Raw genomic sequence first — 12,474 nt, forward strand, 5'->3', positions numbered from 1 at the left:
GTCATTAAGTAAAGCTTTTCGAAACCAAGAAACGCAGCACAATAATAAGACTTGTTAGGATACCATTGACTGAAAGAAGGTGATACACAACAGACATTCTCTAACATTTGAAGCAAAAATGCAGAAAGGAAGTTTGGAACCACAGCAGTGTGCACAGGTGAGCCTTGTGGGAAGTGTGGACACGGCTCAGAAGCTATGCAGTAATGTCTTAGAGAGATAGTAATAATACATGTTTATGTTTTCTAGGAAAACAAAGAAAAGATTTTCCTCTGCCTTGGTAGATTCAATGGCCTTGTTTGGGACTGAAATAATTTGGAAACAGCTGAACAGGACCAAAGGCATAACCGATTTATGAATTTTAAGTTTTGTGTGTATGGATGCATCACACAAAGATCTAATTCCTCCAAAGGAGTGGTAAAATTGGAGAATTTACAATCCCCTTAATAGGGAATTAAGATAGTTTGTAGAGAATGTCTGTTTGAGTGTGGTTGCAAATTCTCTTATCAGAGGGGGATGTAATTGTTCCTGGGGTGAGTACTAACGATGATCAAGTTATTTTAGGTATAAAGAGAGATTTCAGTAACTCAAATGCTTTTAGTTCAAAATAATCCTTAGGCCAAAATGGCATATATTGAGGCTGGCATATCCTGACCTTTCATAATCCCCTTCATTAGGAAAACTCCTAATTGTAACAATTGTATTAATTTGGTCCCTGTCACTATAACAGAATCTCAGGAACCAGGCAATTTATTAAGAAAATAAACACATTTTCTATGGGTTTTGGAGTTAGTGAGGTCAAAAAACATGGTGCAGGCAACTGACAAGGGCCTTTGTGCTACCTTGTCCTATAACGGAAAGGCACAGGAACTTGTGTGCAAGGGCCCACTACTGAAAGCCCTTTTGTAAAGGGCACTGAAGCCATTCATGGAGGCAGAGCCCTGCTGGCCTAATCACATTTTTCAGGCCCCATCTTCCGATACTGTTGCATGGGGGGATTTAGATTCCTGTGAATAAGCTTTCAGGGATACATTCAAACCATAGCAAGGATCTTCATCTCCTTCTTTCAAATGTGAATTTGAGGCTCAATACTGAGGTAACAGTGATCACCCCTGGGCCTGGTATTTCAGGTGAAGAAAAAGACCATGGCGACCAATGAGCAGCAAGTAAAAGAGAACATTCCCCAGGGTCAGTAACATTGAGATAGAAAGTTCACGATCCTTTTTGCTTCTTGTCTCAACAGAGAACTCCAATGTGCATCTTATTCACCAGTCAAAAAGAGAGCATTTTCCATAGGTCTCCTGGATTGAAAATTCACCCTTCCCTCTGGCCATTTAGTGTCAATTTTTCACCCTTATTGCAGCTCAAAGGACTTTGCTTTGAGATGCTCTCTAGAAGAGATGGATGGATTTTAAGTACCCTGATTCTCTAGTTCCTGCAGGGTGAAGAGGAGCTTCCTGAGTAGCACTCACAATACATTTATGAAAGATTTTTTTCCTAATTCTTCCACATAGTGTCCCCTTCCTGGTGCTACTTTTATTTTGGGTACAGTTGTTTCTAATAATCTAGGACTGTATTCAGTTACTGAATCCAGGAGCACACTCAACTCTGGGATAAAACTGTGTGTCTCTCCTGTGAAAGGAAAGCAGCAGTGCATGGGGACAGCATGAACCTGGGCTGAGTTGAGTTCAGATTACACAAGGCACCCTGAGTCCATGAATGTTAGGCATTAATGTGAACCACTAAGAACCTAGTGAGAATTTCTTCTGTCAGCAAGCTGTGGAGTGAGTCTTAGTGAACTTGCCTGAGAAACATGTACTGAGGACAGTGAATGCAGACATCATTCCCCCTAGAAAGGGGAATGCATACATAGAAGGTGATATGAAACAAAATCCCTTTAAACTGAGGGAAATAGATTTACTCTCCTGCTTGGTATTTCAAGACAAAGGACGGGACAGGCCATTCAGAAGTGAGTGTACAACATGAGAAGGATGCAGATACAGGTACCCAGTGAACTCAAATTGTTAAAAGCTGAATCTATTACTGGATCCAAGTCCATGTACTCACCCCTGGTAAGTAAGTACTTGGGAATCAAGAGTTCAAAAACAATCAGGTTTACTCAAGGGTTGGCACTCTGAGAAGCTGGGGTGCAGACATCATTCCCAGAAAGGCCACCTCAGGGAACTCAGGTGCATGAATGTGCTTGAAAAGTGAGGAAAATGATGTGTAGCAAGCAATGGGCAGGAAGATAGTGTGACGGGGATGATCTTCACCCAGGGCATCTGTCTGCTTTATAGTTTTCCCTCCTCAGAACATTCCAGCCAACCTGAACTTCCTAGGAATAGTTCCTACATTTCTTTAGCCAGACTGATTACTTGTCTGCAAGTTAAATCTCACAGCAATTTACATGATTTGTGTCAACTGATGCACAGAAGTGAAAACTTAGGACGTGCATTCCACATTCTGATATAATCTGAAGGTCACCAAATGATCTAAATTCTGTCAATCTAAAGAAAGTCTACTTAGCAGTGAACACAGTGGTCAATTAGGTGCAACCTTTCTTTAGAATTTAGAATGCTTGGAAAAGGGAAGAAAAGAAATCTTACCAAAAAAAAAAAAAAAAAAACTCACATGATAAAGAACAGATTTACAAATATTGAGGAAAAACTGTACATGATTTACTCTCTCTATAACTAAATAGGTCTTTCCTCGGACATAATTTTATAGTTTGAAAGAGGTACGCATGAAATCTATTTAAAAGTATAAAACCAAGGGGTTGGGAATGTGACTCAAGCAGTACTGCACTCACCTAGCATGTGTGGGGCTCTGGGTTCCATCCTCAAAAACATTACAAAAAAGATATTTTAAAAAACCAATGGTTTAAAAAAAATTGGATGTCTAAAAAATATTAACCAAGAAAAGATTTAGAATATATTCTTCTTTGTTTTAATAATTTATCCTCATTTAGTAGGGCAATCTACACATTGTCATCATGAAGAGGATAGAGTGGGTTTAGTATTGTTACTGCTGTTTACTTCTATCCCAAGACTCACCTTGTGTTTGCTTATGGATTTATTCCCAATCAAACTGAAGATTTGTTCTGGTGTTCTTGTTGATTCAGTCTGGGTAACCCTTGTTAATGTTAGCTTTCATTCAACTTAATGGGATTTGGACATGTCAATGATTAAGAGCCTTCTGGGTGTGTCTAGGAATCATTGGAATGTGGGATGGAAACTGAAGAGCAGCCCATCCCTAAAGTTGGGTAGCATCATCCAATAGAATGGTGGCTTGCATGGAATAAATGTTGGAAGAAAAGGAAGCAGCAGCAGATGCCAGTGCTTCTCTTCTTGATGGCTGCTGCCTTCACTTCAGGATATCTGACTCTTGCTTCTTCACTCCTGCAAAGTGGACTCTGCCAGGGATCGTCCAGGGAGTTTCCAGAAGCCTGAGATAGTAATTAATTCATTACTTATTTATTTATTTATTCACTGTACTAGGGTGTAATGGTCCTTTCCAATGGCCAACTTGCTGAGATTAAGAGATACAGAGGATCAAGAGGCTCATGGGTGTGTCAGTGAGGGTATGTCTGGAATTGATGGGCATGTGGGATAGCCAATGGAAACAAAGACCCTCCCTAAGCATGGGCAGCACCATCCAATAAGATGATGGCTTGGATAGAATAAAAGTTGGAAGAACAAGCAAAGCAGCAGCAGATGCAAGCAGAATCCTCTTGAACAGTTCCTGATTGCTGCTGTGATTGAATGTTGACGCTTGCTTCCTCTCTCTTCTAAAACAGGCTGTGCCAGCGATTCTCCAGAAGCCTTTGGCCTACTACTAGAGGAGCACCCTGATCTCTCTTGTTCTGGGCATTTATCTGCTTGTTCTTCCAGCTCTCCAGCCTACAGACTGCCATTTTGGACTATCCAGCTTCTGGTGCGTAAGTCAAACCAGTGAGTCTCCTTTTCATAATCAAACTTCCTGTTGATTCTGTTCCTCTCCAGAACCCTAATGCAGAGGGATTGAGCCCAAACTGCTTAACCACTGAGCCGCACCCTCAGCATTTTTTCTTCCTTTATTCAGGCAACGTCTCCTCAAATCCTTCTGGTCTAGCTCAATTGCTGAGGCTGGCTTTGAACTTGCAATCCTCCAGCCTCAGCCTCCTCCAAGGCGAACTCATAGTCTCTCTCCATTTCTCCCTCTCTATTTCTCCCTCTTCTCTCACTTTCCCTCCTTGGAGACCAGGGTAGTCAGGTGTGGGTCATGGCCACCAGTGATGGGGATCCTGGGATTTTAGAAAGTGGTTTGAAACCTATCTCTCAACAACATCGATTCAATCCAACATGGACATCTAAGATGATTGAATTTGCCCTTCAGCAGAAATGTACCCATGAGATCCTGTCTCCATAAGTTCCACACCCTGTGTTTCAGGTCAAGAGGAGCCCTGGTGTGTAGAAATTGTCTTGCAAGCAGTCTCTGATGACTTTTCCCCCTCTGAGAGTCTGCAGCTATGGAGAAGCATTTTCCCTGCTGTGTGAGGGAGGCCTGGGATTGTGGAGAAGATGCTCCAGGGCCCCAGGCACTGCCAGCCATCCAGGAAGCAGATGCTGGGCCCTGGCCTCTGCCTTTGTATCCCAGGCTGGGCTTCCTTTCTGGGGATCACCAGGACTTCAACCGTGAAACACTTTTAAGACCCTGTGGGTTTCTCAGCTCTGACTGCCCCATCCATGGATCCGGATTGCACAGCACTTTGAGAAGAGGCCCAGAGCTGCCTGCCTGCCTGCCCTGGCCCAAAGCCTCAGACCCAGCAGGATCCACCGGCCCCACCAGGAGAGTGGGACACCTCTAAGAAACCAGGAAGACTGGTGCCCAGGCTGCCCCATTGGAGCAAGGGATCCCGAGATTGCCCATACTCTTTCCAACATCTTGCTGTACTGGTGCCAGGAGCCTCTGCCTGAAGTTTCCACTCCCATGCAGAGGCTTTACATTTTAAGGCTCTGGACTTCTGGCTGATGCCTTTGGCTGGAGAGCACCGGCGTCTCCGTGAACATGCTGCAATGGATGATCCTCTGAGAAGAAACATGTTCAAATAGACAATTCTCAGATTAGCAGTCGAGGGAGAAGTTGATCCCTTCTTGGATTTTCATGAAATTTTCTGTCCCTTGTATAATAAAATCATGGAAACAATCGTTTTCCACTAGTGTGCTTGATTTGGAGATTGGGAAATGAAAGGTGGGTTGGCTGGATGCCAGCATGGGCCCTGTGCAGGTGTCTTTTCTTTGCGGGAAAAGGGATGGATGCTGGGGTCCCCTTTGCACAGGTCCACACAGGGTTCTCCCTTGCCTGTTCATCCTGCCCAGTATCATGTATGGTGAATGTTCATTACAAGAATTCTTCAGCTCGTTTCACTTCTGTCATTGTTCTGGGGCCAAACATTCACTGGACTTAATTCCAGAGTTTTCTGAACTTTTGGACCCCTTCCCTCCATTTCCTATAGTGAACTGCAAAAGTCTTACTTTTACACCTTTGACTCACCACAGGCAGACGTTTTACTTTCTCAGATTCAAAAGGAATATTTTCAGGAAAGGAAAAACATGCTAAGCAAAGTATGTTCCCTGAGAAACTGATGACCCAGATCAGATCAGTTGTAGACATTCGCATATGCCTTCCAGGAGGTCCTTCAATTTTCAGCTTTGGGTTTTTAAAACAATTTTATTTATTTATTTTTTAAGAGTTGAACACTACAAACACAACCAGGAAGAACCAGAAGTGAAGGACAGTCCCAAATTTAATACTTTATTTCATGCACAACTTTAACGGCATCAATTGCAAAGTACAATATTGAAATTTTGGTGAAATATGAAATTTTGCTGCAATTGAAATATCCCTTGAATTCACACACCGGCAGTTCTCTAAACCCAACTTTTGAACTGTCACTAATACAATTAGGAGTAGAGGTCTGCAGGTTTTTCCCCGTTCCTCTTCAACATTTTGAAAGAAGATTGAGAGGAGACAGCCATGCTTCTTTTAATATTTCATAGAATTCACTGATGAAACTGCTATGCCCAGAACTTTTACTTATTAGTGTTTCTTCCACCCGCCCTTCCCACCCCCTTCAGTGATAAACATGTAACCCAGGCGGGGCCTCAGACAAATGCTCTAAACCACTCACCTCTATCCCCAGCCTCACCTTGTGTGTTTGCTTCCTGATTTAATGGCAATCAAGTTGTAGATATATTCAGGTGTTCTTGTTGATTCAGTGTTGGTAGCCCTCTTTACTGTTAGCATTCATTCAACTTGAAGGGATTTGGACATGCCAATGATTAAGAGCCTTCTGGGTGTGTCTAGTAATCATTGGCATGTGGGATAGCAACTGAAGTGCAGACCCTCCCTAAAGTTGGGCAGCATCATCCAATTGGATGGTGGCTTGCTTGGAATAAATGTTGAAAGAGCAAGGAAGCAGCAGCAGATGCCAGTGCTTCTCTTCTTGATGGCTGCTGCCATCACTTGAGGATATCTGACTCTTGCTTCTTCACTCCTGCAAAGTGGACTCTGCCAGGGATTTCCCAGGGAGTTTTCAGAAGCCTGGGATAGTAATTAATTCATTACTTTGTTTATTTATTTATTCACTGTACCAGGGTGTAATGGTCTTTTCCAATGGCCAACTTAATGAGATGAAGAGATGCAGAGGATCAAGGGGTTCATGGGCGTGTCAGTGAGGGTGTGTCTGGACATGATTGGCATGTGGGATAGCCAATGGAAACAAAGACCCTCCCTAAGCATGGGCAGCACCATCCAATAAGATGATGGCTTGGATAGAATAAAAGTTGGAAGAACAAGCAAAGCAGCAGCAGATGCAAGCGGATTCCTCTTGAACAGTTCCTGATTGCTGCTGTGATTGAATGTCGGACTCTTGCTTCTTCTGTCTTCCAAAGCAGGCTGTGCCAGCGATTCTCCAGAAGCCTTTGGCCTACTACTAGAGGAGCACCCTGATCCAGTAAGATGGTGCCTTGGATTTTTTCCTAGACTTTCCTGAAGTTTTTTTTTTTTTTTTTTTTTTTTCTCTTCTAAGCCTTGTCTTTGTCCCGTCACAATAGACTGAAGTCCATTAAAGCAAGAACCCATTCCCTTCCCTGTCTTTAAATATAGGGAAAAATTGACTGCCAGACTTTTTCAAAGTAAGGAGAAATCATTCTGTATAAATTATTTTTATCATACAATTTTTAATAATATAATATAAAATTATTTTATAGCACTTTATGTCATCATATTTTGGTATTGTTAAATGATAAATATTTTATTTTTCATAACAATATGATTGTATATTTATATATAATAATTAATATAAAATTTATATTTTAATGTATAATATTCTGATGGTATTTTAATGGTATAAGTTTTAAAACCTAAATTAATAAAAATTAAATATAAAATATTACTTTAATATATTGTTATATCATTGTTCTATGAAACTGACATAAACATTTTTATGTTTTCACACAACCTGCTGTGAACATCAGTGTCTGAACATGGGATAGTCGTAGGAAAGGTCCTGCAAGATTATTTCTCTAATAAGACAGCATTTCTTCATTGTTGCCTGTATTAATTATCTAAAAGAGAATTTGAACCATTGCTTTTATTTTTTAAATTATTTTTAGTTGTAACTGGACACAATGTCTTTATTTAATTAATTAATTTATTTTTATGTGTTGCTCAGTATTGAACCCAGGGCCTCTCATGTGGTAGATAAGTTCTCTACCACTGAGCTACAACCTCAGCCCCTGAACCATGGCTTTTTTTTTTTTTTTTAAAAACACTTAACACTTAGTAGAATCAATGAATCTGTTGCCATAATTCCCTTACTCTATTTTCTCTAATTAATATCAGCACTCTTGCCCTTTAAGAATAACTCCCATTGCATTTTTAATATTTTTTGTTTAAATTAGTTATACATGACAGTAGAATGTACTTATGCACTTTGATATATCATACATAGATGACATATAATTTCTCATCTTTCTGAGTGTATAGGTTGCGGAATCATGTTGGTTATATATATACATACAGTAATAATGTCTGTTTCATTCTTTTATATTTCCTATCTTCACATCCCCTCCCCTTTCCTTCCATCACTTTCCACTACCTAATCTAAGGTAATGCTATTCTTTCCTAGAGCTTTGGCCTATTGTGAACCAGCATCTCCATATTAGAGAAAAAATTTGGCCTTTGGTTTTGTGGGATTGGCTTATTTCATTTAGCATGATATTCTCCAACTCCAACCAATTAATGGCAAATGCCATAATTTCACTCCTTTTTCAACCTCAATAATATTGCATTGAATATAGATACCACATTTTCTATACCTATTCACCTATTGAGGGACACCTATATTGGTTCCATAGTCTAGCTATTGTGAATTGAGCTGCCATAAACATTGATGTGGCTGTGTCACTATAGTATGTTGATTTTAAATCCTTTGGGTATAAACCAAGGAGTGGGAGAGCTGGGTCAAATGGTGGTTCCATTCCCAATTATCCTAGGAATCTCCATACTGCTTTCCATAGTGATTGCACCAATTTGCCATCCTTCCAGCAATCTATGAGTGTATCTTTCCCCCCACATCCTCACCAACATTTATTGTTGCCTGTATTTTTGATGATTGCCATTCTGACAGGAGTAAGATGAAACCATAGAGTAGTCTTGATTTGCATTTCTCTAATTGCTAGAGATGTTGAACACTTTTTTATAAATTTGGTGATCAATTATATTTCTTCTGTGAAGTGTCTGTTCAGCTCCTTAGCCCATTTATTGATTGGGTTATTTTTTTTGGTAGTAAGTTTTTTCAGTTTTTTTATATCCTAGAGGTTAATGATTTATCGGAGGTGCATGTGGTAAAGATTTTCTCCTAATCTGTAGGCTCTCTCCTTACATTATTAATTGTTTCTTTGCTGAGAAGAAGTTTTTAATTTGAATTCATCCCATTTATTGATTCTTGATTTTACTTCTTGCACATAGGAGTCTTATTAAGGAAGTCAGATTGTAGGCTGACATGGTGAAGATTTGGGTCTATTTTTTCTTCTATTAGGTACAGGGTCTCTGCACTAGTGCCTAAGTCTTTGATCCACTTTGAGTTGATTTTGTGCAGGGTGAGAGAGGTTTAATTTCATTTTGCTACATATGAATTTCCGGTTTTATCACTGGACTAACTGTCCAGTCCAGGGAGGGAGAGTGTATGGGTAGTGATAGCTGGGATGGGAGGGAGGGAGAGAGGAGTTGGGTAGAAAAACGGGGCCAGGGAAGAGCTATTCCATGGCTTCACTTCTTAGCCTGTGCACAGCATCCTAGTGGCTGTACCTGCTGGAGCCCTCCTGCTCCCCCTCATCCTGTAGTTGTTCATCAAGGGAGTGGCCGTGTGTGTGTCCTTGACTGTGTGGAGGTGTCTTATACCACTGCAATTAGGCACTTTGTGTGCTTTCTCCACTGCCCTTGGCACTGATGTTGTTTCATGAGTCCTTCCTGACCCACCTCTGAGGATGCAACTCAGATAACTCTATACCCTGGAACTTGGTGGCCATTCTCCCTCCTGGGTGCATTGCATTGAAAGCCTACTGTATGCTAGGTGGCAGTTATTTGGGTGTAGAGATGAGTAAGTGTGTCATGCACTTGTGTTGATCAGAAACCTGCAATCAGAATAACACCGGGAGACACCCAGGAACACTGTGAAAAGAGGGATCAGTCCTGAGTGGTGTAACAGACTGGAAGAGACTGGGAGTTTGGTGAAGCCCATGCTGTAGAGTAGAACATTCCACTCTCTGTGTCCTGTGTGCTTTTAGAGAGGTACAATTTTACAGAAAGGCCCAGAAACCTGAAAGTAGGATGTTAACAGAATGATGAAGAAATGGATCTAGTTCAAGCAAAAGATGGCATGACATTGACCCCAAGGGGGGTTCAAGATTAGAAAGACCCAGAATGTCAAGTGTGGAATGTAGTTTTTCAAGTAGTGGAAACCTTGGAGCCATGGTCAAATTTTTGTAAAAATGTGATTTATTGAGGGTAATCACAAACAGTAAAATTCACACTTTTTAGTCTCTAGTTATCAATTTTGACAAATGACATTGTGTACTCTCCACCAAGATCAAGGTTAACCAGTTTCATTACCCCAGAAAATCCTTTCATCTCTTGTCAAGTTCTGTCCCTGAGTCCTTGTGGTGTTTCTCTTTCCAGAGTCATGCATAAATGGTGTTGTGGGCTTTCTAGTGTGGCTTCATTCACTGAGCACAACACATTTGATATTTATCTATGTAGTTGCTCATATCAGTAGTTTATTGTCTTTTGTTTCTGTGTAGTATTGTATTTCCCTACAGATTATTTATGCATTCACCAATTGAAGGATTTTTACTTTGCATCTAGTTTTTGGCAGTGTTTTTGTTGGTCTATTTTGTTTTATTTTTGTAACAATGATTGAACCCAGATGTGCTTAACCACTGAGCAACATTCCCAGACCCCCTCAGTCCCGTACCCCCCGCACCCTTATGTTTTCTTTTTGAAAAATTTTTAAAATTTTGAGAAAGGGTCTTACTAAGTTGCTTAAGACCTTGTTAAGTTACTAAGTTACTAAGTTTCTGAGGCTTTGAGCTTGCCACCCTCTTGCCTTTGCCTCCCAAGGCACTGAGAGTATATGCAGGGGCCACTGTGCCCAGCCAGTTTTGGGGAGTTCCAAATAAAGCTGCTCCAATAACCATTGGTGCACAGACATGTGGACATAAGTTTTCATTTCTGTTGGATAAATTGTTAAGGGTGGCATTGCTGAGTCATAAGGTAAACATATGTGGGACTTTTAAGGAAACAACTGCACCATTTCTACTTTCTACCAGCAATGAATGAGAATTACAGTTGCTTCACAACCTCACTAGCTTTTGACACTGTCATTTGTTACTATTCTTTGTTTTCAAATTGTAGCCTAATAAATAAGTAATGGTACCTCACTAGGGCTCCAGTCTGTATTTTCCTAATAACTAATGATGTTCAGCATATTTTCATGTCTTCTTAGCCATGGGTATATTGTTGGTGAACTCTTTGCTCCAATCTTTTGCCCATTTAAAAACAAAGTGTTGTTTTCTTATTGGGTTTCAGGAGTTCTGTATACTGGATTCAGATCTACATTTTGCAAATCTTTTCTTGCAATTCATGCCTTATCATTTCATTTACTTCATAGCATCTTCCAAAGAGCAGGAGTCCTTAGTGTTGCTGTTTTTCCAGCACTGGGGATTGAGACAGGGTGCTGGACCACTGCACTTCTTCCCCAGCATTCATTGTTGTTCACTCTTAATGGAACCTCATGTCCTGTGTGAGGGAAAGTTTCATTGCTTTCTTCCCCATCTGTGTGTCTTTATTGGTTTTCTTTGAGCTTTGACTAGGAATGATAGGAGTGGCCATCTCTGCCATGGGATTCCTTTAGTATGGCAATCACTTGACTAAAGGCTCTTTCAGGAAGACTGGTGGGCAGCATCAGTGGGGGAGAAGAAGCTGAAGACCCGGAGACAGCTGAACAACAGAGGAGCCTGTCTGCTCATCACCTCCCATCTGTTTAGTCACCAGCCCACCAGTGCCATATGTGGTTCCCTCCCACCTGTGACTCCTGTGCTTGGCCCTTATTTCTCAGCCCTGTGGTCTGCCTGTCTTCTCCTCTCTCCAGCTTCTAGTATCACCATTGAGTTTGCCTGGCAGATTTTACCCTTCCCCCATCCTGTGGTTCTCTTAGCCCCAGGTTAGGCCATTCGCCATTGCCCTTCCTCATCTGCTCAGAGTGAGGCCCTCCAAGTCCAGGGTCCCCAAGTCTCAAGGAACTTAAATGTGGTCTGCACTCTGGGATTCTTCAGACAGGGCTCCTTTCCATTGCCTGCAGCACCCATTTCAGGCACTGATCCCATGCTCCAACTTTTACTCCCACCATACTCCATTCCCTGACTGCAACTCCTACTAGAGTCACTTATTTGGTGGTTGGTGGCAAAGACTGTGGTGAAGACCCCATAAGTTCAAATCCCAGCTGTAGAACTGACCAGCAGGGAGACCTTGGGTGTGCTCCTTAGCCCCTGGTCACTCAATTTCCCTAGCTGTAAAAGAGAAAATTGTGGGTTAATTCATGTAAACCACATAGAACAGTGGCTGGTACCAAGAAGGGCCCTATGTGCTGCTGTTACTATTACTGCCATTCCTTCCCGTGGTCATCTACACATGTCTGTGCCTCTTCTTAAAAGCCATACAAATCCCCCCCTTAACATCCCAGGCCTCCACTCCACCTGTTGTACCTTCTGGGCCTTATTTCCTGAAAGACCTTGTTCACTAGCTCACCTTTCACTTCTTGGCTCAGGTCAGTCCGGCCCTTGCTGTCAGGATGATGCTCTCATTAATGGCCAAAGCCAGAAGACATCTTCAGACTACTCTTTCAGGACTGGACACAACCTTTGAAACCAGAAGTAG

General features: G+C 41.5%; 1 long non-coding RNA gene across 2 annotated transcripts; it reads left to right on the forward strand.

Annotated features, from left to right (window-relative positions):
• The first annotated feature begins 1,981 nt into the window (after window positions 1-1,981).
• LOC143642205 (uncharacterized) lies at window positions 1,982-5,186 on the forward strand. 2 transcript variants are annotated; one of them, XR_013155615.1, is made up of 3 exons: window positions 1,982-2,069; window positions 3,794-3,930; window positions 4,426-5,186. It is a non-coding gene; the product is annotated as an uncharacterized LOC143642205 (long non-coding RNA). The 2 variants fall into 2 exon arrangements; XR_013155614.1 differs by lacking the exon at window positions 1,982-2,069 and adding an exon at window positions 3,057-3,450.
• Window positions 5,187-12,474: the final 7,288 nt, after the last annotated feature.

Source organism: Callospermophilus lateralis, chromosome 10 (assembly GCF_048772815.1).
Source record: "Callospermophilus lateralis isolate mCalLat2 chromosome 10, mCalLat2.hap1, whole genome shotgun sequence".
In the NCBI taxonomy this organism is placed as follows: Eukaryota; Metazoa; Chordata; class Mammalia; order Rodentia; family Sciuridae; genus Callospermophilus; species Callospermophilus lateralis.